The 11756-nt window shown below is 45.3% G+C and overlaps 1 non-coding gene across 1 annotated transcript in view; it reads left to right on the plus strand.

Moving 5' to 3' along the window:
• Positions 1 to 540, plus strand: part of LOC122800621 — a 3734-nt gene extending 3194 nt beyond the window's left edge. The window contains exon 1 of the ribosomal RNA XR_006364622.1: positions 1 to 540. This exon is cut by the window's left edge and continues 3194 nt beyond it. This is a non-coding gene — a ribosomal RNA (28S ribosomal RNA).
• The last annotated feature ends 11216 nt before the right edge of the window (positions 541 to 11756 follow it).

An 11756-nucleotide genomic window follows, 5' to 3' on the forward strand; every position in this document is an offset into this window, starting at 1 on the left:
TTTTTGATCCTTCGATGACGACTCTTCCTGTTATTGTGAAGCAGAATTCACCAAGCGTTGGATTGTTCACCCATTAATAGGGAACGTGAGCTGGGTTTAGACCGTCATGAGACAGGTTAGTTTTACCCTACTGATGTGTTGTTGCGATAGTAATCCTGCTCAATACGAGAGGAAGCACAGTTCAGACATTTGGTGTATGTGCTTGGCTGAAGAGCCAATGGTGTGAAGCTACCATCTGTGGGATTATGGGTGAATGCCTCTAAGTCAGAATCCTGCCTAAATGTAATGATACCGCAGTGCCGTGGCTCTCCAGTTGGCCAGGGATAGCTGGTCGCAAGGTCGGCGAGGAGCACCGCTCGTCACTGGGTCGGAGCGTGGATGGAAGGGGGCCACCTCTCTCCAGCAATGCACCACATGTTCATGGTGAACCAGGTGCTACATCATTCATAGACAACCTGATTCTGGTTCAGGATTTGGTACGTAGCAGAGCAGCAAAAAGTTGCGATCTATTGAAAGTCAGCCCTCGAGCCAAGCTTTTGTCGCAGGCAGTAGATGGGTTCTGTGCCCTCATGGGGAGGGGGAGACCTATCCTTGGCCGTCCCACCCTGTGTGCTGCGCCCCCTGCTAACATCCAGATCATCGGCAGGACTTTGCCCTTCGGCGTTGGGTGTGGGGTCTGTTGGGGATCGATGGAGGGGGTTCATGCGTGAACCGTCGGAGGAGCATCCCCCTTGGGAGGAGGTCCCCAGTCTCGCTCCTCGCTCCACACCCTCCAGTGCCTTTGTCCAGATAGGAGGAAACCTGCGGGTGTGGAAGGGGCTGAAAATTGTGTACTCAGTCTTAAGATTTGTCCCTGGAGGGGTGACCCAGTGGTGAGGCGTCCTGTGTGGCAGAGCATTCCCGGTCGCACCCCTCACTCCGCACCCTTCAGTGCCTCCATCCAGATAGCTGGAACCCCTGTGGGCATAGAAGGGGCTGAAGATTGTGTACTCTGGCTTAAGGGTCATCCTTGGAGGGACAACCTGGCGGCATGGCATCCCGTGCAGCAGGACATTCCCGGTCATGCCCCTTGCTCCACATCCTCCGGTGCCTCCGTAAAGATAGCCGGAACCCCTGCAGGTGTGAAAGGGACTGAAGATTGTGTACTCGGGCTTAAGGGTCGTACCTGGAGAGGCAACCCAGCTGTGGGTGCATGGCACCCGGGAGAGGGCAGAGGTCCATCCGGGTAAGCCAGATCCGGGATCCCATTCTTCCAGGCTCAGGGAAGTGGAGATATGGCCTCCATCGTGTCTCCCACCAGGGACCATGTGCAGGTGCTGGGTCAGCCTCCATTCCTTCACCTGGCACTGTGGGGATGACACCCTGCGAACGGCACCACTCAGGAGGTAAGGGGGCACGTGCCAGAATACTCAAAGTGAAGCATGTTTGTTGGCACATGGCACAGCTGAGGATCGAGACGGAGGTGAGAGATGAAATGGGCCAAGATGCCGGGAACCGGGGCCATATTCTGTGTGAGTTTTAAAGTCCTAGGTGGAGGGCAAAGGGGAGAACCGGCATCATGCACGTCTGGATGAGGGTCTGGCTGAGGATTCGTGGCACAGCAGAGTTCCATGAGGCTAGGAAGGATCAGAGGGAAGCTCCCCTGAGAGGTTCTGAAGGCACGGGGACACGACATGGCATGGCAGTCTGCAGTGGATATGCAGGTGACGGGGACCGTGGTGCCCTGGACCAGAAAGGAGGAAGGCTTGGAAGCCAGATGAGAGTGTGTCTACCCCTCGGTGGCCAGGGGCGTTCCACAAGGGTGGCCTGGATCGGAGGGTAGGCCCTTGAGAGGCTCCAAGGGCATGGGGACATGGCCCAGTTTGGCAGCCTCGAGGAGATATGCAACCCGCGAAAAGAGCGCTCTCACTCTGGTGAAAGTGGAAGCCCAGAGGGGGGAGTCCGTCCCGGCAGAAGTCCAGAAGGGACAGAAAGGGGCAGAAGGTGGCCGGGCAGGAAGCACTCCCACCTGGGTGAAAAGGTCCGGATCGTGCCCATGGTGAGACGGAAGTCCTCAAGGGAGCATCTGTTTGAAGGCGGCGGGGCCAGGAGTGCTCCTGCCTAGTTGAGCAGGGTCTGGCAAAGCCCCCCACAATGGAAGTCCTCAAGGGAGCATTTGGTGGAAGGCTGCAGGGTCAGGAGTGATCCTGCCGGGTAGGGGGAAGGTGTCTGACCTCGCCCGGTACCCAATGGCATCCCCAAAATGTCCTAAAGTCACCAGAATGGCTCTAGACCGGAAAAGAAGGGGATGTGGAAGTCCTGATGAGAGCGTGCCTGCCCTTCTGCGGGCGAGTGGAGTTCCACAAGGGCAGCCAGGGTCAGAGAGAATCGACCTTGAGAGGCTCCGAGGGCACAGGGACACAGCATGGTTTGGCAGCCTGCAGGGGATATGCAGGAGACAGGGACTGTGGCACCCTGGACAGGAAAGGAGGGGGCCTCAGAAGTCCCAATAAGAGTGTGCCTGCCCCTCTGCAACCAGGAGGAGTTCCACGAGGGCTGCCTGGATCAGAGGTAGGTCCTCCTGAGAGGCTCTGAGGTCACAGGGACACGGCCCGGTTAGGCAGCCTCCAGGAGATATGGGGGAGATGGGAACCCTGGTGCTCTGGACCGGAAAGGAGCATGGACTCAGAAGTCACTATAAGGGTGGGCCTGCCCCTCAGTGGCCGAGGGGAGTTCCACGAAGCCAGCCAGGATCGGAGGGAGATCCCCCTGATTGGCTCCAAGGGCACAGGGATACAGCATGACCTGGCAACCTGCAGGGGATATGCGAGAGATGGACTGTGGTTCCCTGGACTGGAAAGGAGGGGGGGGCTCGGAAGTCCCAATGAGAGAATGCCTGTTCCTCAGCGGCCGGGGTTAGTCCTGCGAGGGTGGCCTGAATCAAAGGGAGATCCCCCTGAGAGGCTCCAAGGGCACAGGAACACGGCCTGGCCAGGCAGCCTCCAGGAGATCTGGGGAAGACGAGGACCATGGTGCTCTGAACCAGAAAGGAAGGTGGTCTTGGAAGTCCTTATGAGGCCGGGCTTGCCAATCGATGGCTGAGAGGAGCTCTGTGATGGCAACCTGGATCAGAGGGAGGTCCCCCTGAGAGGCTCCGATTGCATGGGGACATGGCACGATTTGGCAGCGTGCAGGGAATATGCAGGAGACGGGGACTGTGGTGCTCTGGACTGGAAAGGAGGGGGTCTCGGAAGTCCCTATGAGGGCAGGCCTGCCCCTTGGCAGCCAGGGGGGAGTTCCGCGAGGGTGGCCTGCATCAGAGGGAGGTCCCCCTGAGAGGCTCTGAGGGCACGAGGACACAGCATGATTTGGCAGCATGCAGGGAATATGCAGGAAATGGGGACCATGGTGCTCTGGACCGGAAAGGAGGGGGGTCTCGGTAGTCCATATGAGGGTGGGCCTGCTCCTCAGCGGCCAGGGGTAGTTCCATGAGGGCAGCCTGCATAAGAGGGAGGTCCCCCTGAGAGGCTCCAAGGGCATGGGGACATGGCCTGGCCAGGCAGCCTCCAGGAGATCTGGGGAAAACAGGGACCATGGTGCTCTGAACCAGAAAAAAAGGGGGTCTTGGAAATCCCTATGAGGCCATGCCTGTCCCTCGGCAGTTGAGAGGAGCTCTGCAATGGTGGCCTGGATTAGAGGGAGGTCCCCTGAGAGGCTCCGATTGCATAGGGACATGGCACGATTTGGCAGAATGCAGGGAATATGCAGGAGATGGTGACAATGGTGCTCTGGACCGGAAAGGAGGAGGGTCTCTGAAGTCCCTATGAGGGTGGGCCTGCCCCTTGGTGGCCAGGGTTAGTTCTGCGAGGGCAGCCTGCATAAGAGGGAGGTCCCCCTGAGAGGCTCTGAATGCACAAGGACACGGCACAATTTGGCCGCCTGCAGGGGATATGCGGGAGACGGGGACCATGGTGCCAGGGACCATAAATGAGGGGGGCTTGGAAGTCCTGATGAGAGTGTGACTGCCCCTCAGTGGCTGGGGTGAGTTCTGCAAGGGTGGTCTGGATCAGAGGAAGGTCCCCCTGAGAGGCTATGACGGCACGGGGACCTGGCACAATTTGGCAGCCTGTAAGGGGGGTCTCAGAAGTCCCGATGAGAGTGTGCCTGCCCCTTGGCAGCCGGGGTGAGTTCCACAAGGGCAGCCTGGATTGGAGGGAGGTCCCCCTGAGAGGCTCCAAGGGCACAGGGACACGGCACGATTTGGCAGCGTGCAGGGCATATGCAGGAGACGGGGACCATGTTGCTCTGGACCGGAAAAGAGGGGGGTCTCAGAAGTCCCTATCAGGGTGGGCCTGCCCCTCCGAGGCCAGGTGGAGTACCGCAGGGGTGTCCTGCATCAGAGGGAGGTCCCACTGAGAGGCTGCGGGGACACGGGGACACGGCACAATTTGGCAGCCTGCAGGGGTTATGCGGGAGACGGGGACCATGGTGCTGTGGACCAGAAAGGAGGGGGGTCTTGGAAGTCCCAATGAGAGCGTGCCTGGCCCTCGGTGGCTGGGGTGAGTTCCACGAAGGCGGCCTGGATCGGAGGGATGTCCCCCTGAGAGGCTCTGAAGGCATGTGGACATGGCATGATTTGGCAGCCTGCAGGGGATTTGTGGGAGACGGGGTCTGTAGTGCCCTGGACCGGAAAGGAGAGAGGGGTCTCACAAGTCCCAATGAGAGCGTGCCTGCTCCTCGGTGGCCGGGGTGAGTACCGCAAGTGTGGCCTGGATCGGAGGGAGGTCCCACTGAAAGGCTACGAGGGCACAGGAAAACGGCATGTTTTGGCAGCCTCTAGGAATTATAGGCCAAGGGGGTCTCCCGTCAGAGTCCGGTTCCCAGCCCCGGGTCATGTCCCACTGCTCGTACCGTATTTCCCCAAAAATAAGACTGGGTCTTATACTCTTTCCCCCGCCAAAACACACATTAGGGCTTATTATCAGGGGATGACTTATTTACCCACACCATCCAACAATCTACATTTATTCATTTATTCATGTACAAAAATCAACTTTTATTAATGAACACAAATCAACATTTATTCATGTACAAAAATTTACATTTATTCATGTACACAAATTGACATTTATTTTGTACTTTTCTGTTATTGGACAACAGTTCTAATGCGTTAAAACAGTTGTGTGAGAATTCTACATAAACAGTGCACCAAACATTACAACTTCAGAATATCTGCATCTTGGGTTTCACAGTTATTCAAACACAGTCATGTCATCTTCTTCTGGAACATTGTCATAAGTGTCCAACCCCTGAATTTCGACCAGAATTTCTTGTGACTCCATTTCCTGTAGAATCATTGGCCCCAATATGTCATGCCTAGCAATAGAGCTCTGCTTAAATAAGTACTGTTTGTCCAAGTAGCCTGCTCGTAGTGCATTGGCAACACATCTGTCAATGATTTTTATCCCATGACTTTTTCACCCAAGTCACGACCTCTTGCAGGCTAGGCTTCACAAAGTTTCCATGCTAATTTCTCTCCATTCTATTTTCAATGTAGTCATTGAGTTCCTTGCGCAAATGGTCCTTGAATGGCTTGTTTATTGCAATATCAAGAGTCTGGAGATAGGCAGTCATTTCTGCGGGAGTCATTATTTGATCTATTCTTCTCTGTGCAAGGAATTTCTTCATTTCTTTAGCGCAGTGAGTGCTGGCTGAATCCCAGATTAGCAGACCTCTTTTGCCACCTCACAAAACAAGTGGCAGCATTACATCCACCTACTTTCTTATAGCTGCTTGTGTGCACCAGGCTTTTTCGGTTTCAAGAATGTAAATGCCTGAAACACATTCAGTCTTATTTTTCTTGCCCTTACTAATGATTAGAGGTGGGATTTTCTTTCCATCTAGATGAATTGCCAAAATACAGGTAACACGTGCATTCTCGTAACCAGTGGAGGGAATATAGACTGACGAGGCACCCCACTGATCAATTGTTGTTTGAGATCCTTGGCCCATAAACAGTGCAGTTTCATCCATAGCAATCATGTTGGAGAGTTGGTATTTAGAAAAGTCAATGCCATCAACAAAGGACTTGAACGCAAGTGCACGTTTAATAAGTTCAGTATCTTCCAACTTGAACAGTGTTGTTGATCTTCTTAGAGACAGTTCATATCACTGAAGGAAGCCAATGTTGTGATGCTTTGAATTCTTCTGGGGATATATCTAACTGTGGTGCCACTGCAAGGGCAAAAGCTTGGATTTCAGCCCTGCGCACAACCAAAGTCTTTGCTCTCCTGTTAGCAATCCACTCACAGATGATATCTTCCAGCTCAGGAAATAATGGTTGCTGACCTGATCCACACTTGCACTTCTTAGCATTTTCCTCGTCGGCCTGTTGACGGAGGTTATTGTACGCTGCACACCATTTTTGGACCATTCAGAGATCTAACTTCTTCTCTTTGCAGAAAGCCATCAGATTCTTTCCCCAGGAGTCCGCCATGTTTCCTTTCTTGTACGCGACGGAATAGCTCTTTCTTTTTGCACTCATCTTGTCTGGGGGGGTTTAATTTGAAGACTTACGAGACCGGAGTGGCAACAAAAAATGGTGCTGTTTACAAAGAGAAGGCACAACGACAACCATGCACTATCACGTGCGTGCTTTACGCACGTTGTCTGTATGTTGACCGATCAAAATATGCCTGCCAGTGGTTATGGGCCAAGGATCTCAACCGTCAAGTGTGAGTGATGGTTAAGGTTACAGTAAGAATTGTGGAGGACTCCCAGGCAAAGAATCTTACAACTTTCTGCAAAGAGAAGAAGTTGGGTGCCCGTATGGTCCGAAAATGGTGAGCAGACTACGATAACCTCAATCAACGGGTGTCAATAATATTATTTTATAATTCAACACATCCGTCATGTGTTGTTAACAAGCCTAAATGGGGCTTATTTTTGGGGTAGGGTTTATATCATGACCACCCTGGAAAATCATGCTAGGCCTTATTCTCAAGTTAGGTCTAATTTACAAAGAAATATGGTATAAATATATATATATATATATATATATATATATATATATATATATATATATATATATATATATATATATATATATATATATATATATATATATATATATAGATAGATAGATAGATATGTGTGTGTGTGTGTGTGTGTGTGTGTGTATATATCAAGGTTTGTTTAAATATTTATATAATGGTACGAAGGGATCACAGAGTCAGTAAAAGGGCTTGTAACACACAGTCGTATGTTAGTGTTTTGTTCATTTAGGATTATCAGGGCCGTGGTGGTGCATAGGTTAGCATTGTCGCCTCACAGCAAGAGGCTCTCTGGTTCGATTCTCAGCTGGCGTGCCTTCTGTGCGGAGTCTGCATGTCCTCCCTGAGGTCGAATTCACTTTAAAAAAAGGCGTTCATGTAGATGAATGGGTGTGTCTTCCTTGAAGGTTGGGCATCAAGCTGGCAACTTGACACTGTAAAAATTCACTGCCAATCATTAGTGTACCGGAGTTCTGCTGTGGCAACCCCTAACTGGGAAAGGCCGAAAGAAAGTAAGCTAGAATATGGGTAATGTGACTGGACCTGAATTTTCAGTCTGCAGTAAAGAGATGAACTGAAAGCATCTCAAGTGTTCATCCCTAAATATATCATCTTCACCTATCTATAAGTGTAATTAACTGAACTGTAAATGCTAATCAAGCCTTCTTTACAGATGATATTCATTATCAGTTAAATTAGTTTGTTCACATTCTTTATAAAATAATGATTCAGCTGTTATCTGCATTTTAATTTGTGTTGTTTCTTAAAGTACAAAAAGTAACCATCTACTTATCCTCTTATTGTTATAAAAGAATAAACTAGAAATTTTAAACCATTTCTATTGAAAATTAAAATGGCAAAACTTTATAGACACATAGGATGCAGTGTCAGAATGGGGGGGGGGGGTTCAAACTATAAAGAGTTATGTTTTTCATGTGTGGATTTCAATGTAAAGCAAGTATGCCATAAGCTAAGTTTTCTATGAAAAGCATACATAAATTATTAAGATAAAGAATTAAAGATTGACAAATCAGTGATGGTGGGTGGAAGTGAGGTTTCAACCAGAAATAATGTGACTCAAAAAGAGTTGCCAATGCCCCTTAGAGATTCATTTTTCAGATTACAAGTAAATACAGCTTCCTTTTTTTGCCTTTGGTGGGAGCCAAGCAGCATTCTGGTTCACTAAACAACTTAATGTAAAGCTTAATTATTCATAAAGCCAGTGTGTTTTCAGATAAAATGCAAACAGTGTAAGAGAGCATTTGAGATACTGAAAGCAATGCTCATGCGTGTGAAATATCAGATGAAGACGGCCAACTGTATTTATCTATGAACTGCAAGTTAAATGTTAGCTGTTTTAAAGGTTCCAGCCCCCATTACATACCTATGCTGCCACAAATGAACTTATAAGAAGTGGTTTGTACAGAGAAACTAGTCACTAAAGAGACTGTGAGAAACGCCAGACTAAACAAAGTCTAAAATTACAATGAAAAAACAATGGCACTGTTTCTAAATATTTCTATACAGATAACTCTATAGATACAGATATAAATATTATTTTACTGATGGCAGATTTGTGTTTGTAGATATTTGTTTGCATTCATGTTTTTATGTCTTTAACTATACGTTATCCACATCCAAATGTCTTTTAAAAGTTGCCTTATTTTAATAAGCACTTAAAATGCAAGCAAACTACACCAAATGAAACACTTTTCATTAATATATGTATATGTGATTTGTAGAAGAATTCAGGAATATGCATTAATGTTATAATAATGATAGTACTATGCAATCAGTTTAACTAACATAATGTACAACAAAAAGACAATCAGTAAAATATGTAACTGTATCACAGAGCAGATATTATACAAAAGTTGGCACATGCTAAAAAGAAGGATGGTTGAGTCAGATGAGCATATTCTTTCTTTATTTGGAATGTTCTCTGCTGTCGATTACTACCAATAATATGCCATTGTAAATAGTAGTGAACATTATTTTTGAATGTGAATATAAGGTGAAATAATGTCTTAATTTTAATAGTCATAGTCTAAAGAAAGCAAAAAGCAATGCACATTAACTAATACCAGACGGTCATTTCTTTTTGCTGTCTAATGAAGAGTTGCATTCTACAAGTTTAAGTATATTTTTATAAAATAAGGACATATTTGTGTCCACAGAAGATGATGTAAAATGCATTCCACTGCAAAAATAATGAAACAAAATGTGATCACACATTCTCAATCTTTTTCAGAGAGATTCTGTCATAAAGAATAAATCTCTTTGCAGACTTTCTTTACATTATGATATAAATGTCTAATGGCAGAAGTAGATAGTAAATATATCTGGTCTACCCTCTGAGCACATTCAGCATTTCACCTCTCCTCCTTCCCTGTATTCCATGTCACTGCTTTCCATTCCTTTCATTACAATTTTAATGCTTCACAGATTCTCTCACCCCTTCCCATTTCATTAGCAGTGTTATAGGATCCACATTATAAAATAATTTTGTAAATTGAAGGACTTGTCAGTCCCTAAAATCTGCTGTCTTTGTTCCTCCTGTTCTTTCTGCACAGCAGAAACACTTCTTACCTCCCTGCCAATGCTGTCAAATCTGCCTGTATCATTTTGTCCTGCTTCTTCTTATCTCTAGCAAGGAGATCTGATATGTCACTTATCTAGATATATGCTTTAACATCCATCTTTCTAGTGCTTTTCCTCTGCACTCTTGCAGCAAGCTGGTCTTCTTTTCTTTTGGCCTTCAGGCCTGCACACAGTACTCATGGTGTAACCGGACTAAGTGCCAGTTGAGCAGGAGAATTGTTTCTTTATTTCTGAAGTCCACTTGTCTTTAGTATAAATACTGAATGCTTACTGTTACTGCTGTATACTTACTGTGTTGTTATTAATTAATTTATTTATGTGTACATTTATTTTGCTTATTTCTTTACTATTTATTTGCATTTGCTGACCTAAAATGTCCAGTTGTGTAAAGTTCTACATTTCAGAGGAGGCTTAAGCAAAAAATGTCTACAAAAAGAAAATATAAAAAGGTATCCTGTACATGTGCACAGAAACAAATATTCCGTAAGGGAATATTTGCTGTAATAAATACTAAACTAAAGAAATGCTCTGCAAAAAAATAAAGAAAATAGTAGTAAACCAAATAAATACCTTTCAACTCTGCAGATTTGTGCAGAATATCCAGATTTTTTGCTCATATTTTTGGTCTGTTCCTCATAAAATGTGTGGTTTTCTAGCAAATCACTAGCATTATATGAGAGTTGAAGCCAGTAAATAATGACTTGCATTTAAGTTTCAGACTTCATATCTTTCAGAAAATATATGTTAAAACAAACCCTGTTACTCTAGCAACTTTCTAAGTTTATAAGAGCAATATTTAAAATATGTCCCTATTTTTGGGCCTTTGCCCCCCATTTGGTCAGTCTTTGTCCAGCTTTCTTGCAGTAAGGGGTTGAGTGGTATGCTGGTAGTGGCAATATATAGTCATGAAACATAAAGGAGTTTTCCATATGCTGTACAAAACAGAGGATTATGATCAGGTCTTCCATCATAATCAGCTTATTATGTGTTTGATACATGGATGCCAATAAATTCTCTCTAGAGTGAAGCTAAAGACATGAAATCTCACATCTATGTCAAAAACACAAAGCAAATTATGAGTGGAGATCTAATCATAATTCTTTATAGTGAATGAAATTTTGTCAGCTCCATCCACTACCAGTTGGACTGAAAGCATCTCAAGTGTTCATCCCTAAATATACCATATTCACCTATCTATAAGTGTAATTAACTGAAGTGTAAATTCTAATCAAGCCTTCTATACAGATGATATTCATTATCAGTTAAATTAGCTTGTTCACATTCTTTATAAAATAATGATTCAGCTGTTATCTCCATTTTAATTTGTGTTGTTTCTTAAAGTACAAAACGTAACCATCTACTTATCCTGTTATTGTTATAAAAGAATATATTAGAAAATTTAAACCATTTCTATTGAAAATTAAAATGGCAAAACTTTACAGACACATAGAATGCAGTGTCAGAATGTCGGGGGTGGGGGTAAACTATAAAGAGTTATGTTTTTCATGTGTGGATTTCAATGTAAAGCAAGTATGCAATAAGCTAAGTTTTCTATGAAAATCATGTATAAATTATAAAGATAAAGAATTAAAGATTGACAAATCAGTGATGGTGGGTGGAAGTGAGGTTTCAACCAGAAATAATGTGACTCAAAAAGAGTTGCCAATGCCCCTTAGAGATTCATTTTTCAGATTACAAGTAAATACAGCTTCCTTTTTTTGCATTTCTTGGGAGCCAAGCAGCATTCTGGTTCACTAAACAACTTAATGTAAAGCTTAATTATTCATAAAGCCAGTGTGTTTTCATATAAAATGCAAACAGTGTAAGAGAGCATTTGAGATACTGAAAGCAATGCTCATACGTGTGATATATCAGATGAAGATAGCCAACTGTATTTATCTATGAACTGCAAGTTAAATGTTAGCTGTTTTAAAGGTTCCAGCCCCAACTACATACCTACGCTGCCACAAATGAACTTATAAGAAGTGGTTTGTACAGAGAAACTAGTCACTAAAGAGACTGTGAGAAATGCCAGACTAAACTAAGTTTAAAATTACAATGAAAAAACAATGGCATTGTTTCTAAATATTTCTATACAGACAGATCTATAGATACAGATATAAA

Source organism: Protopterus annectens, chromosome 4.part0, assembly GCF_019279795.1.
Source record: "Protopterus annectens isolate FY-2018-M chromosome 4.part0, PAN1.0, whole genome shotgun sequence".
In the NCBI taxonomy this organism is placed as follows: domain Eukaryota; kingdom Metazoa; phylum Chordata; order Ceratodontiformes; family Protopteridae; genus Protopterus; species Protopterus annectens.